General features: G+C 34.5%; 1 protein-coding gene across 18 annotated transcripts in view; it reads left to right on the forward strand.

The window, feature by feature from the left end:
* CAMK2D (calcium/calmodulin dependent protein kinase II delta) overlaps nucleotides 1–26,333 on the forward strand; it is a 301,491-nt gene that overhangs the window by 263,887 nt on the left and 11,271 nt on the right. The window lies entirely within an intron of this gene.

The following is a 26,333-nucleotide window of genomic DNA, read 5'->3' on the forward strand; positions in this document are numbered from 1 at the left end:
AATGAGTCATTGCCAACATTTCTATGGACATCTCACTGCTTCTGCCCATACATACTAAACATACTTTGACTTCTTTTTGGTCTCATGGCTGTTCTAGAAGTGTTAATTTTGCTTCAGCTGCTTTCGTGGTTTTGTGTTCTCATTTTTGTATTTCCATATGTGTAACTGCAATTTCTACTGGCCACTTTTGTAGAAACCATTCCAAAAAAGAATGATAACAATAGGATGTTTAAAAAGTATTAAAGATGTATTAAAGGAAAATAAGCATAAAACAAAGGTAGAGAAATGATTTGTCAGATAATTAAACATTATTTGGAAAGATTATTTACCTAATAGTATCAACATGGGTTTTCATTTTGTAGATGGCATTAGTAAGACACAGTTTTGGAAAACTGTATTCATGTTATAGAATAAGGAACCTGGAAACTCTCAGATCACGAAGATATATAGGCAGTTTAGAAAATAAAAATACCTATAGACTGCAAGTTACCAGTCACCTGTGCTGACTTTTCCCCCTTTGGTTGAATAGAACAGCTGATTCTATTATATTAAAGTGTACTCACTATTTTTAGTGCACTAACCTAACTCTGCTAGAATAGTCATTTTTTTTCTCTTACAATAGAAAGGTGGATAGCTGTTTTGAGGATTTATTTAGTAGGTCTATTCATCTTGCTCTTGCCCCTGAGCTGAAATTTGAACGGAAGTAATTTTATGAATCATTGATGCCAGTCGCATTAGATAAAGATTTTTTTTTTTAACCAAATAAGCAGATATGCCATTTAGCTTTCTCGGTGATTCAGAAAGCATCATCTTTGTAAGTGTTTTGGATTCATTACCTTTTCAGCCAAGCAAAATATTTATATGACTTTATACATTCTTCTCTTGAGCAAGAATCAGGGGAAATAAACTTGTGCATTATCCACTGGAAAGTCTGAGTCTTTAAACAGCTGAATAATATTAGAATAGTAATACCTCACTATGTGCAATTCATCCTAATAAACATATTCCTTGATGATCACAAGCAGAGTTTTTATAAGTGGTCTTTCTCACCTGAGTTTGACTTCTACTAAGTTTTGGTTTAGGATCATAGCTATTAGACTATAGATATCAACATATAAACAGAATCACTGTCTGTCTTACCTTATAGTTTATAATATTTTTTGATGAAATAAAATTATATCAGCACCTCTCACAAAACAGTTCTCTCTTAAATCACAACAATGATACTGGTTTCATTTTGCCTCTGGGATTTCACAAATTGAGATAACATTTGTCTTTATGGTTACATGCTGAGACTACACACACCAAATGTTAGAAAAATTAAGCATAATATTGAGATGGAAAGAAATGTCCAGTTTATTATTAACCCCAAAGTGCTTTGATTTATTTCTTTGAACTCGGTGAATAAGATATTGACATTTCTGCTTAATTTTCCTTGAGTGGATGTGGCCGCAGAGTCACAGATAATATATTAAGCATCATTTGTGTTCTTTGTAAGACCCACACAGCTTTTTGGTGGCTAACCTTTTTTAATTTTGAATGATATTAGAAACCTGTCAGACTAGAAGAAGACACTTTAAAAAAATCACCCAGGCTATCATTCTGACTACAAGACAGATGGTACATAAAACTGTCATAAATATTTGTAATGTATTTATTGTGCTGGTTATATGCTTATATGGGGATCTCTTTATTAATAAATACACAGTCCTTCAGAAAGATCCTAATTGAATTCTGCATTTGTACAACTGTGCTCTTTTCTCTTTACCTCAGAGTTTGCTATAGCTTTAGGTAGCTTGGTAGAGAATGTTTATTGGCCAACTCTGTTAGAACCCAAATTTACATCTCAGCTCTAGGAACTCAAAAAGGTCATTGGTTATAAACCTGACCAAAGTCACACCCTACTTATAAAATTGCATATCTTTCTTCCACATTTACTTTGCAGTCCTATCCCTTCTGTAGACAACTTTGTTATCAGGGTGAAACACCAGATTTCTCAACACATTCCTAAAGGCATATTGCCGTAGCATGCTCCTGCATGCAATCACAAGCTTCATCCATTCCTGCTGGGTTTCCCTCCTAGACTTACATTGTTTCATGGTGGCTGGAATACCATAGTACATACTTTTACGCTAGTGTCATGCACTTTCTGTCCAATCCCCAAGGACCAACCTGGTAATGACAGTTCTACACCCTCTCTACTGTAAAGAAGCTTAGGGGGGAATATTAACACATCATGGTGACCTAGACAAAGGAAGAAATGAAAACCAACAACAGAATACCTTTTGCTGGCGTTTTCGGGGGGAAAAAGGTAGGCCAACTGCTCTTAAGGATGAGGAAAGAAGTCATAGTAGATGAATAGTCCTTCACATTCAAGGAACTTAGAGAGCCAGAATTTGGAGAAGACCCTTTTTTTTTTTTTTTTTTTTTTTTTTTACCTCTCTTTGTTAGCTTCCATTCAAAATGGCCTTTGGTTTTCATAAGGCCCCAATCTGTGTGTTATTCTTGAACTTTATGTAGGCTACCTCACTTTTTTTTCATTCAGCAAATATTTACTGAATGCCTACTATTTGTGTGAGCTCCACATTTTTTCTTGGTGACCAGTCTTATTCAACAAAGCAGAGTCAAGATGTTCTTCTGTATGCTTTACATGAAGCTTTAATGCTATAATTTGGCTATTTTCCTCATCTAGTTCAATAAATACCAAGAAATTGACTTCAAAAAGTGAGACCCAAGATAAATGCATTTTATTTCTAAAAGTCTTTTTATTTTTCATTTTTTAAAAAACTTCAGCATTTAGTTATAACCACAACATTGTCCTTCCAAAGCTCACAATCTATCCTAAGGAATTATTTTATAAGTTTTCTTTTTAAAAAGTGTATCAAGTTCACTGTTTTCTCTTTTCAAGGCAATGTGGACTTCCTAGTATGGACCTTTTGAGCCATTTCCTAATTTTATACTATATTCAAAAACCAAATATTATCCCTAACTCTCTGTCTGTAAACTCAGTGATAAACTCCATGTAATGGAAAGACACGAAGGGCTCTAAAATAAATGGGATCTTAATGAGGCATAGCTATTACCATAGAAGCACCATGTAGTAAAAACAGCTTTATGCACCCAAAACACAGTAAGCAAACAAGTTTTCCTATTAGAATTCACTGGTGTTTTCAAAATACAAATTTTTAGGTCCAAAATTGTTGTAGTCATTCCATTTTGAGTACATTTCTAGTAAAACAATGACTTTCATTAGTTTAAGGTGTTACAAACAGCTATCATCATTAGCCTTTAATTAGTATATGGCAATACTAACAGTGTGGCTGTCTATGAATATGGGTGTCCTTAAAGCCAATGATGCATAGCAATGGTCCTTTCACCACTGTATATACATTTGAAGACTGTCCTTTGGTTTGTGGCTGTAGCCACAGTTTGCAGGGCCTGTTGCTGTATGCCATAATGTCTCTCTACCTCATAACCTGCCAACACCGTTGTTCAGAGTCAACTGCTTCTTCCTGATGAGTATGCATTGGTTTGGACCATCTGCTGCTCTTTCCTAGAGAGTTCCAGAGTTGTGTGACATCTGTCGAAGTTGAGTTCCTCTGTGCCCATATGTCATCTCTGTCACTCATCCTGCTTCCAGCATCTCATTGCATTCAGCTCACCGCTGAGTAGCTGCTTGGATCTCTTGCCACATTTCTTCCTCCTTAACAACTCTAGACCAGTGGAGCTCTTTACAACAAGCAAACATGTATTGCTAGGAGCTTGACTGTGGGACTTCATTTTGGTTTATCCTCTTTTTTTTCCCTTTGCTAACAAATAGATGATGATAATGATGTTGCATAGAATGTTTGCAAAAGGCCTTAAGGGCAAGGGTTGACACCCTTCATTTGAATGGGGCCTGGTATTTGATGACATCTGGTTATAAAGGTCTTGGCCAATTTACAGAATCACTTGGTTAATGAGCTTTTTGTGTACATCTTTGTAAATCTGTACATTGATGGACAGTGTGATGACTATTCAGATTCAACTATTCTTAAGTTCTGTTTTCAATGAAAACCATCATTGGGTTTCAGGGTAGGACTCCCTGAAGGCAGATGATCATATGATACTGATCTTTTTTCAGATCCCTCTGTGGCTTGTTACTCAGCACTTGTCCTGCCTGTGTTTCTCTTTTCAAGGGAATTTGCAAATCAAGAAACTTCTTGTTATTTTGTTTAAGAACCTTCGATAATTATATCATTCCATTAGGTTAAAAGTGTCTTAGAAGACCTATAGTGCAGTGCGTAATAATTTCTTTCAGATTTCTAATCCAAATTTGATTTCTAAAAAGGTTTACTTAGAAAAAGTTACGTCTGCATGTGTGTATCTTGCCTGTTGACCTTTTAACTTTTAAATCAAGATCAATAACTTATAGAAATGATGCCGAATTTACCTGCTCTATCACCAATATAAAATAATTTCATTTCTCTTTATTTTTCTTGTTTACATTCCTTTATTTTTTACCACCATACTCACTCAGGTTTTTCCATTTACTCTTTGCCTCCTGCTAGGTTTGTAACTTAGATCTGTCAGTGACAACCTCATGCTTCTTTAACCATGCTGACACAATACAAGGTCAAAACTGCTTCCAACTTGAGCTTAAAAAAAGTCCTAATTGAAAATGAGCAAAACCAACTAACAAAAGCATGTAGTTAGCTACTCATTTTATCATTAGGAAATCACAGGCTCAAAAAAAAAAAAAAAAAAGGAAATCACAGGCTCATCCTATATTAATAAACATTCTCAGTTCCAAGTTTCCATAAATGGCTTTTTTAGCAAGTTTGCCAAACTCTATATACTTCTAGAAAATAATAGAGCATTATTTTATTATTTCATAAATTCTAAATCATGTATGTTCTAAGACTCCTGCCATCAGTTTCTCAATCTTTTTATTATTAGGTAAAAATCTTGTATTTATAAGACATGCTTTTCCTAGTGTTTATATTAAGACTAGGCTACAGGTTTAGTATTTTTAGTGACAGGCTTGTGACATAGAAAACATATTAATGTGTTACATTTTGACCAGGTTTGGCTCTTTATAAGAAAAAAAAAGGGTAATTTGTTCTAACATACTATCCTAGTATTTATATTTAAAATGACCACCAAGGATCTATATCAAGGTACAATTTGTTAATTAGTTGGCTTTCAGAACTGAAGCATAAAAATATTTGCTAATTGCTGTACTTTTTTTTTATGTTGAAGACAGATAAACTCCAGTTTAGGTTTTATTTTACTTTCACCTTATTTTGGGGTTTTTTCCTATTTTTTATTTTTTTTTGATATAATCTTATGTTATTTTCGTTCCGGTATAGTGAACAGTTTTTATTAGTTTCAGGTATACAAAATAGTGATTCAACAATTCCATACATCGGGATCCCTGGGTGGCTCAGCGGTTTGGCGCCTGCCTTTGGCCCAGGGCACCATCCTGGAGTCCCGGGATTGAGTCCCACATCAGGCTCCCTGCATGGAGCCTGTTTCTCCCTCCTCCTGTGTCTCTGCCTCTCTCTCTCTCTCTCTCTCTCTATGTCTATCATAAATAAATAAATCTTTAAAAAAATAATTCTTTACATCATCCAGTGCTCATCACAACAAGTGCACTCCTTAATCTTCATCCTTTACTTCACCTATCCCTCACTCTCACCCACCTCCCTTCTGGTACCAGTTTATTCTCTATACTTAGGATTCTAGCAGTCTGTTTTTTGGTTTGTCTCTCCCCCACCACCTCCCTATCCTCCTCTTTTCTTCCTTTGTCCTTTGTTTCGTTTTTTAAATCCCACATGCGAGTGAAATCATGTGGTATTTGTCTTTCTCTGACTTATTTTGCTTAGGATTATACTCTCTAGTTCTATTCACGTCTTTGTAAATGGCAAGATTTAATTCTTTTTTTGGCTGAATAACATTCCTTTGTGTGTCTGTATGTGTATATATATTCACTACATCTTCTCTATTCACTCATCAGTCATTGGACACTTGAGCTGTTTCCATTATTTGGCTGTTGTAAATAATGCTGCAGTAAACATAGGGGTGCATATATCCCTTTGAATTAGTGTTTTTGTATTCTTTGGATAAATACCCAGTAGTGTGATTACTGGATCTTGGGGTAGTTCTACTTTTTTTGAGGAACCTCCATATTGTCTTCCACATGTCTGCACAGTTTGCATTCCCACCAACAGTACATGGGGGCTTCTTTCTCTCTACTTGCTTGCCAATACTTGTTTATTGTGTTTTTGATTTTTAGCCATTCTCATAGGTGCGAGGTGATATGTCATTGTAGTTTTGATTTGCATTTCTGTGATAAGTGATGTTAAGCATCTTTTCATGTGTTTGTTAGCCAGCTATTTTCTTCAGAGAAATGTCTGCTTATGTCTTCTGCCCATTTTTAACTGGATTATTTGCTTTTGGGGTGTTTGTATAAGTTCTTTATATGTTTTGAACACTGACCAAATATGTCATTTGCAAATATCAGATATGTCATTTGCAAATATCTTCTCCTGTTCTGTGGGTGTCATTTAGTTTTGTTTACTGTGTCCTTCACTGTACAGAAGCATTTTCTTTTGATGTAGTCCTAATCACTTATTTTTGCTTTTATTTCTCTTGCCTCGAGACATATCTAGAAAAATGTTGCTATGGCTGATGTCAGATAAATTACTCCCTGTACTCCCTTTATGATTGTTATGATTTCAGGTCTCACAGTTAGGTCTTTATTCCATTTTGAGTTTATTTTTGTTACGGTGTAAGAAAGTGATCCAGTTTCATTCTTTTGATTGTTGATGTCCAGTTTTCCCATCTATTTTTTTTCTCATTAAATAGTCTTTCCTGCTTTGTCAAAAATTAATTGGCCATATAATTGTAGGTTCATTTCCAGGTTTTCTGTTCTATTGATCTGTGTGTCTATTTTTGTTCCAGTACCAACCTGTTTTGATTACTATAGCTTTGTAATATAACCTGAAGTCTGGAATTGGGATACTTCTAGCTTTGTTTTTCTTTTTCAGAATTGCTTTGGCTATTTGGGGTCTTTTGTAGTTCCATGTAAATTTTAGGATATTTTATAGTTTTGTGGAAAATGCTATTGGCATTTTGATAGGGATTGCATTAAATCTTTAGATTGCTTTGGGAATATAGACATTTTAACAATATTTGTTCTTCCAATCCCTAAGCGTGGAATGTCTTTCTGTTTCTTTGTGTTGTCTTCAATTTCTTTCATCAGTGTTTCATAATTTTCAGAATATGGGTTTTTCACCTCTTTAGTTAGGTTTATTTTTGGTATTTTATTATTTTGGGTGCAATTGTAGATGGAATTGTTTTATTAATATTTCTTTCTACTGCTTCATTAATTGTGTATAGAAATGCAGCAGATTTCTGTAGGTTGATTCGTATCCTGCAACTTTACTGAATTCGTTGATCAGTTCTAGTGTTTTTTTTTTTAAAGGTCAACAAACAAATTTATTGCAGGACACATGGACAGTAAATGAAATGGAAATGCCTACAGGGATCCCTGGGTGGCGCAGCGGTTTGGCGCCTGCCTTTGGCCCAGGGCGCGATCCTGGAGACCCGGGATCGAATCCCACGTCGGGCTCCTGGTGCATGGAGCCTGCTTCTCCCTCAGCCTATGTCTCTGCCTCTCTCTCTCTCTCTGTGTGACTATCATAAATAAATTAAAAAAATAAAAATAAAAAAAAGGAAATGCCTACATATCATTTTTGAGAATCCTCCATGATCTGAATTTAAAAACCACTACAAGATTCCATCGTCATGATGCTTTCTTTTGTTTCTTCTTTTCATTTTCTTCTTTTTCTTTTTCAATTTCAGCAACATATTTTTCAGTTTCTTCAGGATTTAAAATCTTGAGGGGTTGATCTCACCTCATAACAGCCAGTTCAATGTTTTTGCCACCAGACTGAACCACTTCCAGGAGGGCCTTGATAACCAGCTTAATGGTCAGGTCGTTAGTCTCAATGGCTTCATCAGTGTAATTCTTCTCCAGAAATTCACGCACTGACTTGGCACCCCGACCTATGGCATTGGCCTTCCAGGCATGGTATGTCCCCGAGGGGTCAGTCTGATAGAGTCTGGGCGTGCCATCAAAGTCAAAACAAACCTGACCCTATCACTTGGGAAGATCGGGATTATTTAGCCTTTAAAACCCTAATGGAAAGCTTAAAAAAAAAAATCCCCTGCCCTTGAACATCCCAGTGACCAATTTCCTATTTTCCTGTCCCTGCTGAACCCCGTCCCACTTCCCTGCTCCTCACATAACTAATCGTAACCCCCCACCCTCCTTGCCTTTTCTGGGAGTGGTACTCTTCAGGACTGGTTATCTCTGGCAGGTCACCTCCTTGCCCCTCCCTGATGACTTACAAGGGAGCTCCTTTGCTTAAATCAACTTTTTTGTCCTGATAGTTCTTAAAAAAAAAAAAAAGTCTAAGGTTTTTTGTCTACTATCATATTATCTGCAAATAGTGAAAGTTTTAGTTCTTTCTTACGAATGTGATTGCCTTTTCTTTCTTTTTGTTGCCTGATTACTGTGGCTAAGACTTCCAGTACAATATTGAGTAAAAGTAGTAAGAGTGTATGGAAACCCTTGCCATATTCCTGACCTTAGGGAAAAAGCTCTCAGTTTTCCCCCATTGAGTATGATTCATTGTGAGTTTTTGATTATATGGTTTATATTATGTTGAGGTATGTTCCCTCTACACCTACTTTGTTGAGGGCTTATCATGAATAGATATTGTACTTTGTCAAATGCTTTATCTGCATCTATTGAAATGATCATGTGGTTTTTATTCTTTCTCTTTATTAATGTGGCATATCACATTGATTGATTTGCAAATACTGAACCATCCTTGCATCCCAAGAATAAATCTCACTTGATCATGGTGAATAATATGTTTTAATGTTAATGTGTTGGATTCAGTTTGCTAATATTTTGTTGATGATTTTTGCATCTATGTTCATCACAGATAATTGGCTTATAGTTCTTTTGTGTGTGTGTGTGCTCTCTTTATCTAGTTTTGGTATCTGGGTGATACTGACCTCAGAATGAATTTGGAAGTTTTCCTTCTGTTTTCTGGAGTTTCTTGAGTAGAATATGTATTAACTCTTCTTTAAGTGTCTGGTGGAATATACCTGTAAAGCCATCTGGTCCTGGACTTTGTTCATTGGGAGTTCTTTGCTGATTCAACTCCTTGCTGGTAATCGGTCTTTTCAAAGTTTATATTTCTTCCTGCTTTAGTTTTGGGGGGTTAAATGTTTCTAAGCATTTATCCATTTCTTCTTGGTTTTCTAATTTGTTGGCATGTAGGTTTTCATCATAATTTCATACAATTGTACTACTGTGGTGTTGGTGGTTATCTCTCCTCTTTCATTGGTAATTTTGCTTATTTTGAGCTCTCTCTCTCTTCTCCTCACTCCCTACCTACCCCCACCCCACCCCCGCCCCTTCTTTATTTTTCTTTGATGAGTCTGGCTATTTGTTCATCTTCTCAAAGAACCAGGTCTTGCTTTCATTAATCTTTCTCACTGTTTTTTTGTTGATCTTTTATTTCTGCTCTAATCTTTATTATTTCCTTTCTTCTTCTGGTTTCAGGCTTTGTTCTTTTGCTAGCTTCTTTAGGTATAATGTTAGATTGTTTATGTGAGTTTTCTTGCTTATTGAAGTAGTCCTGTATTGCTATAAATTTCTGTCTTTGAGCCACTTTTGCTGCATCCCAAAGGTTTTAGACCATTTTGTTCTCATTTTCATTTCTTTCCATGTACTTTTTGATTTCTTCTTTGATTTCCAAATTATGATTAAACTACCAGTTTTACAACTTTGAATTCATTTTAATAATTCAGTGCTTAAAAATCTAACATATTATTTTTACTTACATGGAACTTAAAAATAATGAGACTCACAATTTATATAATCAAAAATTTTATAGTCAGCAAGATCTAATTGACATCATAATATAGTTGCATATATATATATATATATATATATATTTTAAAGATTTTATTTATTTATTCATGAGAGTCAGAGAGAGAGAGTGGCAGAGACACAGACAGAGGGAGAAGCAGGCTCCATGCAGGGAGCCCAATGTGGGACTCAGTCCTTGGACTCCAAGGTCACGCCCTGAGCTGAAGGCAGATGCTTAACCGCTGAGCCACCGAGGCGTCCCTAGTTGCATATATATTGAGTGTAAAACTTTCTTGGTTTTTTTTCTATCTATTTATATTTCCCATTATGGTCCAATTTAATAAGCAACTAAATTTAAAGTTATGTCCAAGTTTTAAAGTATTTTATTTTATCTCCTTTACCTTTCTCTATCTCCTTTACTTTCTCTATTTCTTTTACCTTTGTAGATTGTAACTTTGTTACATTTTTAATGATATAAAAATATTAACAAGTATCTGATTTGGATCCAGAGTTTACACTCTTGTTTGTAGTTCTTTTATCTAACTTGCTTAAAGCAAATTGTATAACTTCTCTGTGGCTCAGCCTTCAGGTTATAGAATTTAGATACTGAAATCAATAATACAGAATTAGGGATCCCTGGGTGGCGCAGCGGTTTGGCGCCTCCCTTTGGCCCAGGGCGTGATCCTGGAGACTCGGGATCGAATCCCACGTCGGGCTCCCGGTGCTTGGAGCCTGCTTCTCCCTCTGCCTGTGTCTCTGCCTCTCTCTCTCTCTCCGTGTGACTATCATGAATAAATAAATTAAAAAAAAAAAAAGAAAGAATAATACAGAATTATAAGGTTTTGATCTACCCTACTTAAATGCACTATTACTAAGATTGTATGAAGTCTCACATTTTTAAAGTGTGCGCAATTTTACATTATAAATTAATATATAATAAATATAGATGATAATAGTATAAATTATCCAAAACAATTCTAAAAAGATATTTAATTCAAAGTTGAATACAGGAATAAATTGCTGCAGTTTTATGGAATATTATTGCAATGAAAAAAATAGTGTCCACCAATCTGTATATTCAAAATATTATCATGGCACTTAGTGGACTGTAAAATTAGTACTTTAAACACATCCTATTCAGAATTATTCTGGGGCTGTATTTCATGTTTTTAAAGTATCTACTAGGTAAAATTACTTTAAATATCTAAATTTATTTTACCTCAGACATTTCTATGCAGAAATTAAATTATAATTATTTTTTATTAGCTATGAATTATGTAATTTTGAAATTATTTATTAGAATAAAATACTGCCTCCTTTGCTGAGCTTATATTATTTTATACCAATAACTATGTCTAGAAATTATGTGAAATTATATGTCTGTATTATTTAGTGATTCTTTTTATACATTAGTGATTCAGTGAAATGGCGTTTTGTTTTGTTTTTGGTTTTTGGTTTTTTTGATGGACTTCTCAGATCCCTTCGATTTGCTCAGAAGGTGTAAAGTTGTCAAATAAATCTCAGTCCTGGGCATTTTTACTATTTTATCTGGTTATAGGTCATTCAGTTTTAGACCATGTTAGGTGGAGAACTAAGATATTACGAGATAAAACAGAGAAGGCATTATTGAATGAAGGAGCTTAATGAAAGAGATTATGTCAAAATAAAGGATTTCTTTTTGCATCTAGAATACTGGTGTTTCATTATTCAATCGAAATAGTCAATGAATATTCTGAAAACACCTCCAATGTAAGTTAAGTAGGCACTTGCCACATTTCTTGCCCTCATGAACAAGTCTAGAAAAGGAGAGATTCTGCATGATAATATATCTTCTTACTTCTGGATGATACTCAGATAATTCTAAAACAAGGAATAATATGTTTATGAAAAAAAATAAACATAAGGACAGAGTCATATATGAGCAATACAGAAAATTTCAGATGCATGTAACACATATAATTCCTTTTTTATTAAAGATTTGTTTATTTGAAAGAGAGTGTACCTACATGTGGGCATGCACATGTACCTGTGAGTTGGAGGAGAAGCAGAGGGAGAGAATCTCCAAGCAGATTCCTGGCTCTCTGTGGAGCCCCAGACAGAGTTCAATCTTCTTTTGACTCAGGAGATATGAGCTAGGCCAAAACCAAGGAGTCAGGGGCTTAACCAACTGAACGTCCCAGGCACCCCTAACATATGTAATGTCTAACAAAGAGATCTCTATTTGAAATCTCTATTTGAAATACTTGATCCAATTTTGTTTTTTAGAAAAAATTATTGAACACCCATTGTGCCTTGGGAATGGTAGACTAGGCTGAGGCTAATAAGGCTTATTACCTTTTTCCTCAAGGAGTTATCAGTCTTATAGTATTCTCTCTAATGAAATTATACCTGCTGGTACATTTCCCCAGTGAATGGCTATTTTTACATTACAATTTGTTCTATGTTAAAGAAAATTTCTTCTAGGATACCTGAATAAAATGTTTGTACTTAAAACTTAGTGAATTTGTCTTCTTTCTTTCTTTCTTTCTTTCTTTCTTTCTTTCTTTCTTTCTTTCTTTCTTTCATTCATTCATTTGATATGTAATGTAACATTGTACTCTTGGCCAATGTTGTTTAGCAGAATTTGCCAATCCATTATATGAAAATAAGCATCATGGTTAGTACAAAGGTCTGATTTAGTTATTGGGATTGTTGTGACTTGTTTTACCGTAGTAACATAAATGTCACTGCTAGAGCCATATTATCCTACTAATTATATGTATAAAGGTACTTCAGTACCCAAATGAAACAATTTGCAATATGTAAATACCTTTGGATGGTTTGATCTCTTGAGATTAGAACAGAAAATTTAAAACCTATACCTAGGTTTGAACATTCCCAAACTATTCAATTGTGTTTTCTTTAAAAATGAACATAAAAACTCTTTGTAGAACTATTTCATGTTATATGTTATAAATAAAATTATACTTTAAAAATGTCAGGGCTTACTGACACCTTCAGGAAAGATTTCTTTTTTATTTCTCCTCATCTACATATTATCAGTACAAGTCTGCAATGTTTTGATCTAATTGCTTATTCCTATATAACATGTCTTCAACCTTTTTCATGTATCTCTGTTCAAATGCATCTATGAAAACTGAATTTGACATGCTTGTGGTATATTCTAGATCCTTTAATACTCCCGGCTCATCATCTTAAGAGTTTTCTTTGTCTCCTCGGTTTTGTTTATACTCTACATCCAGTCTACCACTCTATCAGCAAATCCTGCTGGCTCTCCTTTCAGAATACACACATTTTTCTCCCCACTTGACAACTGCTCACTAACCTCCACTTCCACCACCATTGTCCGAGATACTATCATCTTTTGCCCATATCATTGACATGACTTTCTTAGTCTCCTTGCTTTAAGTATCACCTGATTATAGTCTATTCACAACATGGTAGTCAGAGTGAGATTGTATAATGTTTCCACTATGTATTTTTCAGTGACTGCCAAAGCCATTTTATTATTTTTTATTTTTATCCCAATATATTAATTAAACATACAGTGTTATATTAGTTTCACATGTGCAATATATGTACCAAAGCCATTTCAGGATTAAAAGCCCCTCCATGATGAGAACTTCCACTAGCTATGCCTCCCTTTACCATCTGGCCTCATCTCATATTATATACCTTAAGAGCACTATTCCTGAAACTGTATCAAGCAGGTTCCTGGCTTAGGGCCTTTGCACTTGCTGTTCCCCACCTATTATGTCCTGATACACATTCCACGTTGCTTGCTGCCTCTTCTCTTTTTTTTGGTAGCTGATTAAATATTACCCTCTTAGACCTTGATGACCCTACTTTAAATTGTGCCTTCAAATCCAGCAATTCCATTTTCCTTCTCTGCTTTACTTTTCACCTAGTACTTTATATTATATGAGATATTTATTTTACTTGTTTAATGTCTCTCTCTTCCTCTACTAGAATGTAAGTTTCTTCAGGGCAGGGATCTTTATTTTGTCCACTGATGTATCTGCATTATCTAGACCAGTGTTTGGGAATGATAGGAATAATAAGTACTTAATTGATGGAGGAAGGAAACAGGTGGATACCAACCATGCCATAAAATTTATTGGCCATCCAATAAAATGATGAAAATTCTCTAACAGTTATGACCTCATCACAACTTTTTATTTCTATAGGTTTTTATACACATGTCCTCTGCCCATCCCCCATAATTTAGGAGCTAAAGATATAAAATTGCAAATTTAAAAAGTAACTCCCATAGGATCCTCTTCCCTGTCTGGATGGAGCATGTGCTTTGCTGTCAAACTTACTAGGTTTGAATCCCAACCCAGCCCTTGATGGGCAATGTAATCCAGCTGCTCATGTAAACCTCTCTGAGTCATACGTACAGTATCTCACTTCTTAACCATTTTTTTTACCTTCAAAAGTGACAGTGTCATATGGTTTAACATAATAATAATAATAATAAACAACTATGATCACGTTGACTAGAAATAATGTTTGTTAAAATGCCTGGCCCATGATAGTTGCTTAGTCAAATTATATTATTTCTGGCCATTCTTTCCTCAGATGACATTAACACAGAGATTCACAATTAAAAGAGACTGTAAATTTAAAAAGAACTGTGGAGGGTTTTTATAATTTTAGCATCAATGTTTCTACTTTTTAAGCCATTTGTTTCAGATAAGTGGGTAAACATCTGTAAATGTTAAGATCCACATATAGAATGTAGCCTTTTTACAGACATACACATAATAGCTATAAGTACAGAAAATTTCACTTTTGCCTTATTTTTTTAAATAAGCTTTTATTAAACTAACAATATTCTTTTAATTTGTGATGAATTTTAAAGTTAGATTGTTTTAATTCATTGCTTTTTTTCCTCCCTGGTATCATATGGTAGTCACTCAGTAAATTAATAAATTATTCATGAGGTTTTTACATTAACATTTTGAGTTCAGACATACTTTGTTTCTAATTAAACATAAATATTTTAAGTAATGATTCAGTCTTCCTGAGTCTAAACTGATCTTTTGTCCTTTAATATTCTCAAGTGTTTTGAAAAATTAGCTCACTTTTGGCTGTCTTGATTATTCTGGTTGAGAGAAGTAAAAGTATGTAGACTGATTTCCACAAAAGTAAAACACATACTTAAAAAGAAGTATATATATGCACTTCTCAAGCAAAATGTTGCAAGAACTATAATATAAAATATCCCTCTTAGAGGGATAATTATTCAGTTCAGTGTTCTTCAAAGGGCCACTAACCATCTTGGTAGAAATTAACAGATCAAGTGTGAAAGACCTATTTGTTAAATAATCTATTACAGGATCATGGATTTCTTTAACCTCATTACATGTGGTTATTTAGAATGTATGTGTCTAGCAAAACACAGATAAGAAATGCTAAGGAGAGTATTTTGGATTTTAGGAAGTTTAAGTAATAGAAAAAAATCCACTGCTGTTATGTGTTTTCAAATTTAAAATACGAGAAAAGAAAAATGCTGCTCCAGAATGTCATTTGTTTATCATTTAAACTAGAGGATATTTTCAGTAAAGGAAAATAATTCGTGGTGATGGTATCTGAGTATATCGTATTTTTTATTCCATACCTAGCCTACTTTACTCAGACTTCTAATCAAGTACTGCATCACATTATACAAAGTTAAGGTGAACAAAAATGTAAAGATACTCCTGAACAGTAGAGAAGTACTGTTAATGATATGGTTAATGGTCTATAATAACAGAAAAGGCAGCTATACTTTAAAAAGACTACCATGATTTTTTAGAGGTATTTTTACCAGTATAGGAAGTGTGAGCATATGGGATTGTGTATTTTAAATTTTTCTTCAAGAAGTAGAAGCTCTTCATTCATAACCTTTACAAGTAAAAAGAGTAATGTGAAATTTAAATATTAAAGAGCTAATAAAAATGAAATGTGTTTACTTGTTATGGAGAATGAAATAAACAAAAAGCTGTTTAGGATAAATGTCTAAATATCTGTACCAGAGTTGATATCCTTAGAGTCTATACTAGAATTTTCTAACATGAACAGTTGTGAGTTATTGAAGAATTTCCTTATCAGTGTTATTTAAATTATACCTCACTTCTCATCCTTTTTGTGTTGTGTAATCTGCTGATATAAGTGCAAGAGACAAGTTTTAAAGATGTTTCTGATGGTCTACCCTGCTGAACTCCCAAGTTAGTATCTCCTTGTTAGCTCAAAACTATTCTCTATGGAAGATTCTTACTATTGTCTTAACCTCAGTTCACATAATATAGACATGAATTTTGTAAGTGTGCACTGTTGATTACACATTAAATAACCTGAATGGTGTCTTTGATGAATGTTCATCATTTGAATTCAACAGATAAAGGCAAAAGAATATTCCCTACTCAAAAATACTGTATCCACTCTAAGTTACATTTTATAATACACTGTTAATTTATGATAATTTACATTTATAATATACCATAGGATAAATGGGAATGACAGTAATATGTTCTGAAACAATATGGTTCATAAATTTAATTATTACTGTGGTCATATTGATTAAACCAAGAATAACTTTACTGGGTTTGTAAAATTTAGCCAAGATAGTCTAACAAATGCTTTTACATTAATTTCCTAAGCTGAATTTAGCACAAAATATCTCAGCACTGAACTAGTTATATAAGGCCAATGTGAGGTATCACTTGAATAAAAAGCATTTGTTATGAGAACTCACTTAAGAACTTCTGGTCTGATAGGATATTTTCACTTTTCCAAAGTAAGCTTTGAAAAATGTAGTAACTAATCACAGAAATGACTCTTGGTCCTAGGAATCCTACCAGTGCAATCTGTCAGATGCATGGGGACAACAGAAGAATTATAGGAATTTACATCATTTTGTGAGAGGGAGTGTGTGTATGTGTGTGTGTTGAAAGTGAGAGGTATTTGTAAGTAATTTTCCTCTAAGTCTAAAAAGGTTTTCCAAGTTGTGACAAACCATTGTAAATTTATATACAGATTAACTGCAGCTATGCCTTTTCAAACCAGTAGTCTGGCATCTCAAAAGGCAACAGTGGTCATCAAAGTTAGGCATATAGGCACATATGTATTACATTGAACTCTGGCCTTTGTACTTATGATGCCATAGACAACTGTATTACACAATTGATTTATCAAGAGTCTATCATTATTCCACAATTTTCCAAATTTAAAAAAAAATCCTTATTTATGTTATTTGTCCTATAAACTTGTTTCACTAGTTCCCCAATTTACCATTGATTATAGATGCTCTAGTACTCTTGAATAACATATGAGTGCAACTGTATTCTATGTTTTGTGAATTGGCCTCTCTCTTTCCACTTCACTGGACCTCATCTGCCCTTTCAATTCTCATTTATTGATTCTGGAAGTTATGGATTGGATAATGATAAGCTTTGAAACCACAAGCTACTATTTTTGCAGCTGTTGAAAATGAGAATTAGCTAGAGAGTATAGAATTACAGTGACAGGGGATGCTGCTGCATATTTTTGGGTAATATCTGCTGTGTTATCTTAGCAACTTCATCAAAGGGAATGGTTCAAAATGGGAGAAGTAGGGATCCCTAGGTGGCGCAGTGGTTTGGCGCCTGCCTTTGGCTCAGGGCGCAATCCTGGAGACCTGGGATCGAATCCCACGTCGGGCTCCCGGTGCATGGAGCCTGCTTCTCCCTCTGCCTATGTCTCTACCTCTCTCTCTCTCTCTGTGACTATCATAAATAAATTTTAAAAATTTTTTTAATTAAAAACATTTAAAAAAACAAAAAAACAAAATGGGAGAAGTAGAAGAACTTAACACTTAGAAAAAAAGTGAAATGACATTCTTAGAGTTAAAATATATGTACAGTGGTAGGTGATAACAAGCTGCTTAGCTTCAGACTTACTCTGAGACAACACTGGTGTAAGAAGTATTGAAATATGACTAAGCTTGTGTGAACCTGGAGACAAGGAGAAAAGATTAGATGGCAGGACACATGGGTGGCTCAGCAGCTGAGCGTCTGCCTTTGGCTCAAAGCGTGATCCCAGGTCCAGGATGGAGTCCCATATCAGGCTCCTTGCGGGAAGCCTGCTTCTCCCTCTGCCTGTATCTCTGCGTTTCTCTCTTTCTCTCTCTCTCTCTCTCTCTCTCTCTCTCTCTCTCTCCTCCCTCTCCCTCCCTCCCTCCCTCTCTCTCTCCCTCTCTGTCTCTCATGAATAAATAAAAATATTTTTTAAAAAAGATTAGATGGAGATCAATATGTGTGGAGGCAGAATAATATTGTATACTCTTACTAGTATTAAGAGTTTAGCTCAAAAAGCCTAGTTCTTTCTCAAAAAGCAAATCCAGGGACATCACACTTTAGTTAATTTTGGTAGAGTTTTGTTTGTATTTTGCTTTTTATTTTTGGTTTTTGCAAAACAAAGTTTTTAAATGGTTTTGTAATATAGGGCACATGCTCTTAAGCTTTTCTTGCATTCTTGATCCAAGGGAGCACTCAAAAATCTACCAGTTGAATTATTCAGGAAAATGTAGTTATAAATAAACTTATCCAAGAATGTATTGAATTCTATTTTTTGCTAAATTCAAACTATATACTTTTTATATAGGAATAGAATAAGTTATTAAAAATAAAATAACATTGTCTTCTAAAATACATACTAAAAAGGAAATAAAGGAAAGTAAAAGAAATGTTCAAAAAAAATTTTTTTCTTCTAATGAGAACTTTTGGGATCAACTTCCTTAACAACTTTCACATGTATCATCCAACAGTGCTAACTGTAGTACTCATGTTATACATTACATCCTTAGGACTTATTTACCTTAAAACTGGAAGTTTGTACCTTTTGACCACTTTTCTTCAACTCCCTTTCTCTGGTTATCTCTGGTAACCAGAAATCTGATCTCTTTTTTTATGAGTTTGTTGTTTGTCTGATTGGTAGATTCCATATATAAATGAAAGCATACAGTGTATCTTTCTCTGTGTGATTCATTTCACTTAGCATAGGTCAATCCACATTATTGAGGAGACTACAGTTTTAATCCTCAAGCAGTTGATGTTATGTAAATCTTTGAACCAGCTTCTTAAAATCTTGTTTTTCCATGTCATCAACTCTTAACTAGAAGCACTACCACACCTATCGATCTTATTCAGACACATCTTAATACTAAAATACTCAGTGGTCTTCATAACGTTGTGCTATTTCTAGCTTCTTTAAGTCAGCTGAGGATAGCAGAACAGTTATTCAATTGCTTTAATGTGGCTAGACTGAATTCTTTCATATAAGCAAATATATAACCACATGTAGGTTTTTTTATACTTTAAAACTTTTACTTAAGCCATTTTTAATGAAAATATTTCAAAAATACTTTACACATCCTTTAATTTTAAAAAATAGTAAATATTTTATTTCCTCTTTAGATCTAGTCATTTTAGAAATGACCTCACCATATTATATAACCCAATATCTCACAAAATTTTTAAAAATGTAATCCTCTTTTCACTTATGCTAAATGATCCCAATGCTAGAATTTTCTGTTTTTAAATATTTGTTAATCATATATTGTCAGTTCATAGCAACTACAGAGCTGAGATTAATAGTATTCCTTCCCCCAATTTACATTTTATGCTTTGAATTCATGAGTCATTTTTATAGAGCAAGTTACAAAGATGGTGTGAATTTTTTTTTTAAGTTTTGAGGGCCTCTAGTAATTAAGGAGGTAATTGACTTCTGGATAAGTGAGTTTTACAATTCTTGAAAGCATTCTTGAATATAAATTCTTGAATAGAAATTTGGTAATTTCCAGGTCATAATTTGAATAATATATTATAGATTAAACCACTCAACTCTAAAATCTTCTGTGGACTTGATTTTAAAAGCCAAAAGCCAAAATAATGGAAATTACTCTTCTGAATGTTGATACATCAAACTGGTGAAATAAAAATGAAATCATTAAAAAGCAAGGTGTTAATTGCATAGGAAATGCCAAACAGCTGAGATGATAGGCACCTGTTTCTGTAAAACTATCAAAAGCATGAAAATGATCCTAATTTGTATATTTCCCCAAGATAATAACTATTCCTAACAGTTATTTTTGTTAATGGCATATGGAAAAAGATAGTAAAATCATGGGGCACCCTGTTTTGTGAAATTAGTATAATTAATCACAATCTTGGCTTAGTAATTAAGTAGTCAGTCACCTTGCCAGAGTAAGTTCAAAGGCACTTAGGTGGTTCATTTAAGTTTATGATTTCAAAATATTGAATTAGGCACTGTGGCCTGGAAAGGAACATAGATTAGTGAATTAAACAGATACCTCAGCCAAATAAAGCTCCAGCCCTGGCACAGCTTCTTACTCCACTGGATGACTTGAGCAAGTCATTTAACCCCTCTGTCTTTCAATTCTGTGGCAGCCAAGTGCCTAATACCTCTGAGAAATGTAGAAAGAAGTTAAATTAAATAGAACTATACCTATTGGCAAAAAATAGATGAGCAGTGTGCCCAGGTGGCTCAGTAAGTCTGACTCTTGGTTTCAGGTCAGGTCATGATCCTCAGGGTCATGAGATGGAGCACCACACAGTGCTCCACACTCAGCAGGATGTCTGCTTGAGATTCTCTTTCTGCCGCTCCTCCCTACTTCTAGTGTCTTTCTCTCAAATCTTCTTTTTTTTTTAAGTGAGCAGAATTGCTAGTAAGCTAATATAACTTAAAAATCTAATTTTAATTGTGTAACCTTTGATCATTGAGTAATCTTTAGGCATAGTTCTCTAAAAGATTTCAATGTGTATACTCTGCCAACATTTTAGTAAAAATCAGTTTGCATCTATAAATTCAGTTCCTTTCCTGGTTTGAGTTTCATTGTAGGCCAGATAGCCTCCTGAGTAAGGTTTATTATCAAGTAGTTTCATATCAGCAAATTGGTTAACCCAAAATCTATAATTGCTGAAAAGCTCATGCTTGAATAAGTAGGATTTTCTCTGCACTCAATTCTCTTGAAAGAAACTACAAGTTTAAACATCAACTAGACATGCCTAGTTTATCTCACTAGACCTATACAGATTACTTTGGTATCTAAAATACCATGGCCTCACATAGAGTGGTCATTCTGCTGAATCTGAGGTATGCAGGATCCACGAGTGCCTTTTCAGTTAGCACAGTCACATTCAGACTGCTATCAGACAGGATCATCATCACCTATATACTTGGCATTTATCTAATGTTTCAAAATGTACATAATATTTTATACACCTTATCTGTGCATTTATTCATATATGCATGCATTTATAGACAGTAGTCAGTGCTAGGTGTTGAAGCTAGAAAAAAGTCCTGGATAGATATATGAACACCCTATGACAATACTTTAGGAGGGCAGCAATACAACCAAAAAGCTGCAAATGGAGCCTAGAAAAGGCTATAAGGAAGACATAACTTTGGAGCAGAATATCGAAGATTTCTAGATAGGAGAGGGAGAGTTTCCAGACAGAAGAAATAGTGACAGGAAAGGCACAGCATTATCTAAGAGCCAGGACTAGTTGAAGAAGAGTGAGGCCCTTGATGGAGTTGTAGGGCTCCTGGGGGAAAAGAAGTATCAGAGTCAAAGCTAGAAAAGTAAAGTAGGAAGACCTTTCAAGAACAAAGAAGCTTGGGCTTGGCTTCTAGATGGCAGAAGAGAGGCATAGACAGAACTCTGTTCTGCAGATGATTTTGCAACAGTGAGGGGTAGAGAGTGGAATCTGTAGGATGTGACCGCAGAGCAGGAGGGGTTAGGAACACCTAAGAGCCTGAATCAGAGCAGTGACCATTAGCCTAAAGAGGAAGAATGGATCTGAGAAAGATTTAGATAAGTGAAGAGGCACTAGTGATCAGCTATGTGAAGACTTGAAAGAAAAGTGAGTGTCAAGGCTTTTGGTTTGGGTAACTGAGTAGATTATGTCATCATTATCCAAGATGAGTGGATACAAGAGAAAGCAAATTTTGTAAGGAAAATACTTGAGGTCCATCTTGGGTACCCTACTAGGTCTAAAATGTCAGGATAACCAGAGATATTATGATGCAGTTAAAAATATGAACTTGGATCCTAGACAGGTTTAAGGTTAGTGATAGAGATTTGGCAGTCTTCATTATATGGTCAAAGCCAGAGGAATAAATGAGATAGCCAAGGGCAAGCAAAAAGATGAAGAGGCTGAGGATATACCCCAGGAAATATCATCATAGCTGGTAATGAAAAATTATATGACTTGTGGAAGACAGAATATGAGAACAAGACTAGTAAAATTGTGGTCACTTTAGCAAAAGTGAGGAAGTCAAGAGAAAGAAATTTGATGTTTAGTTTTTAGACAAGTTGAGTATTTTCTTTCATTATCAGTAAGCAGTAAGACATGCTTCTTTATATCTGAATTGTTTCCATTTATCAGTTGTATATTTTTTAAAGGCTACCTGACCATCATTAAAAAATGTAGTATATTTTGGAAAGGCCACTGTATTGGGAGTCAGAAAGCACTTGAGTTTGTTCTGGACCACTGTTCATTCAAATATTTATTAAACATGTACTATGCTAGATGTTGGGTTGCAATGATAAAGTATCCACCCCTGAGGAGTTTACAATTACATAAAGAAAATGTAATCAAATACACACAATATGTAAACACATGTATACTAAGTGCTTTTAAACACCAATTGTAGGACATGTATGAATTTAAAACAGAGACCTCTCCTAAAATGAGGGTCAGGGGAGGCTTTTTCAAAGAAATAATAGTTGAGATCTGATAAAAGAAGTAGAAGCAACGATAGGGGACACTTTTCCAAGAAGAGAGGATAATATATATGAAGGGCTGATAATAGAAGGAATCATGGCCATTTTGAATTTCTGAAAGTAGGCTATATGAGTGGAATGGAGAAGATAAAATAAAAATATTTGAATGGGTCTGGTGAGGTGGTCAGGGTCTAGATTATTGAAGACTGCATAGTCTCCAGATACTTATCCTGGACAAGAAATGATGCATGCTTAAACCACAGTGGTGGTGAAAAAAGAAAAAAGTAATAAGTAAGACATTTTAAAAGACAAAATCAACAGAACTTGAAAGATTATATAGGGTGGGTGGGGTGAGGGAGTCAAAGATTATTCTCAGGTTTCTTTCTCGTTTGTGCAACTGGATGATGATGTTGCCATTCACCAAGAGGGAAATCTCTGGAAAAGCAAATAGACTTGTGGGGGTAGAAGTTCATAAATTCAATTTAGGGTATGTTGAGTTAAAGATTCATTTGAAATAGCCAAATGAAGATTCCAAAATAGGCATTGATACCAGATCTGAAGGAAAAGACTAGAAGAAAAGGAAGTCACAACGTGGGAGTCATTGGGACATGAATGGCAATATAAAACACTAGAGTGGACAGGATCATAGGGATACAATGTATGTTGAGAAGAGGGCCTCATATTGAACCTTTAAAAGGAATCGAAACTTTTCAAGTCCAGATAGAGAAAGATAACATAGCAAATGAGAGTGAGATCATGTGACCACGTAATTAGTAAGAAATGCAGGAAAGAAGTGAGAGTATTTCAGCATGAAGGAAAGGAGTAATCAGCAACACTGTACCTTTGGGCAGGGCCTATAATCTGTGTATGTACTGATTAAACAGGTAATGTTTGCATATCTCAAAGCCTTGATCAGATTTGATCCTTGTTGATCTGATCAGATAAGATCTGCTAATGTTTGAGAAATGTTGAAATCTGTCATTTTATTATGTAATCATTCTCGGTTTCTTGTTTGGTTGATTTGTAACACTGGGACCATTCACACTCTTATCTTACTCTTCCAGCCCTCTTTAGAACAATGAAAGAGCTAAAAAGATATGAATTTAAACATGAAAATGTTCCTAGTTCTTTTGCATAGTTGCATGGGAAGCAATTATACTCAAGATCTGGAGCATCTCTCCCACTCACTTTTCTCTCCTACATTTCCCCTAGGAACCTGGAAATCCCCAGAAACTATTTTGGGACCTGTGGGTATAGGCTTGAGCATCTCCATCTGTAAATAAAACTACTGGGTAATCAGTTCTCTGTAATTAAAATGCTAGCTAAGGGTGGAAAAATTTTTGGTATTCAGAGGATGCTGCATTGGTACACTCTTCATGTTAAGTGTTAATTAGTGACACATCACAAGCTATCCCCCACTTTGACTTCTGGAATGTTCAGTACTCAATCTTTTGAAAGAGGGAAGGCCAGATGATAGGGGCCTCTTCCTACAGATCATAGGCATCCAATCACCTAGTACACTGAGTGTCGCTTATCCTCACTGCTGAAAAGTAGAGCTAAATAACACGAAAACCTCATTCTTCCTGTAGGTCACTGTGGCAATAGTCTTAACTACAATAGACTACTATGTACAAATGATTCATTTCCAGACTTCTGCTTTTCTTTAAAGAGTCAGCTGTCATGTGCTGTCTATGACTCATTCAAGCTCCTTTACCCCAGGGAAATAAACACTCTCAAGATTTCTGAGTTCCAGGCTCCTCTGAAGCCAAAATAGTCATATTGTTTTTATAATGGTGCAGCACAGAAGCATTCTTACTAATTCCCACTTGCTCTGCTGCCAGCTAAAGGACCATTGTTTCTGAACCTAAGAACTAAGAGAGAAAGGAATTTGTGTTGCTTTGATTATGCAGGACAAAAATTAAGCCAGTTGTATCATGTAAACTATGAAAGAGCTAATACTTCCAGTGATTTAGAGGGAGAGAAACGGCCATATATATGCCTGATATTTTAATTCAATATGTTGCTTATCAGGGAATGCAGAGACTTTTGGGAAATTCAGAAAGTGACCTTGAACTTTTCATGCTCTATAAGCTGTCTTAGCCTAATGAAGCTCTACAAAGGGCGCTGACCTTATGTTCATTTTCCCCCTTCTAGTTTTTAAAAATTGACACTGTTTTCTAAACTATAGGCTTTAACTTAGAAAACTAAGAAATGTATTAGTTTTAAACAAAGATTTAATATTGAGGATGAAGTTTTGGTAGTCACACTTTCTTAATCTCATTCTCTGAGTACCCTCTTACCAATGTCCTTTATATTCCAGAATCGGGTCAGCTGTCATGCATTTTTGCCAAATGTTCATACTGTTGAGGCCAGAGACAGATGAATCACTTATTGCCAAACTAAATTAAGCTGAAATGTGCCATTGGCAGCATCTCTATTACAGAATTATTCCCTGCTACTACTTGTATCAGTGTGGTTTTGGTGCTTGGATATATTATATTCATAAATCAAATGAACAAGGGCAAAAATGTTTTAAATGTGTGTAGTAGCTAAGAAACCTTATGTTTTTCCCTCTAATAGAATTTAAATTTAATTATGTAACTAAATATGAAATCTAACCTATATAGTGGTTTTTGACATTATAAACCTTAACATTATTAGCAACCATTTTATAGACAAATCATATTTTATAGGTTAGTGAAGAAATGAAGTCAAGTTGTGTTTACAGGATATTTGTATTAAATAAATATAATGCAGATAACATAAATGTTTAATTTTGTGGTTAAAACATTTAATGAAGATTTGTTTCATTAAAAATGCATACTAGTTGCCTTTAATCAATAACAAAAACAAAACTTCAGCTTTTTCTGTGATGAATAGCAGTTTCACTAAGATAAAACAGATATAACTTTTTGTGACTCTCCCAGTTTATTTCCAATGATTTAAGGAAATAACACAAGGTTCTTAAGGCAAAACTCAGGGAAATTTAATTTTTAAAAATTTCATGCATTAATTTCATTGGTAACAGAAAAATATCCTGAACTCAGAAGATTATCATTAATAGCAATTGATCAAATTCCATTGCTCATTATTGAGCATCTGTTTTATTAAATACATTGGAATAAAACTTAGATGATATAAAAAATAACATTCCCTCTCCCCCAAAAACACACAGGGAGCTTTTAATTTAGCAAGAAAGGCAGTTACACAGTGAACAAAGTTTAATAAGAATTTAAAACCAGTAATAATTTAACTAAAGGCGTTATGGTACATAGCATATGCTTAATTACAGCATGAATGATACATTGTAGGCATTCAAAAAAGGCAAAGAACACTTGCAGATGTTATCAGAAAGGAATTGACTGCATAGGATCTGAGCCAAGCCAGCTATTAATAATTTTACCATTTGTGGGCTACAAAAAGAAAGCATGTTTCGTGTTGGATTTGACAGTTCTCTAGGGTGGCTTCCATCTAATTATCTGCCTACGTCCACATATTGATTCATATGTTGGTTTTCCAATATACAGAGTTTACTGCAGTCCCCTTGTATAAATGTGATGGCAATTATAGTGTTGATATCCCCTTTTGTCGAGTTGATTGGACTGAATAATAAAAAATAATTATTTAAAG

This window comes from Canis lupus, chromosome 32, assembly GCF_011100685.1.
Source record: "Canis lupus familiaris isolate Mischka breed German Shepherd chromosome 32, alternate assembly UU_Cfam_GSD_1.0, whole genome shotgun sequence".
NCBI classification, from domain to species: domain Eukaryota; kingdom Metazoa; phylum Chordata; class Mammalia; order Carnivora; family Canidae; genus Canis; species Canis lupus.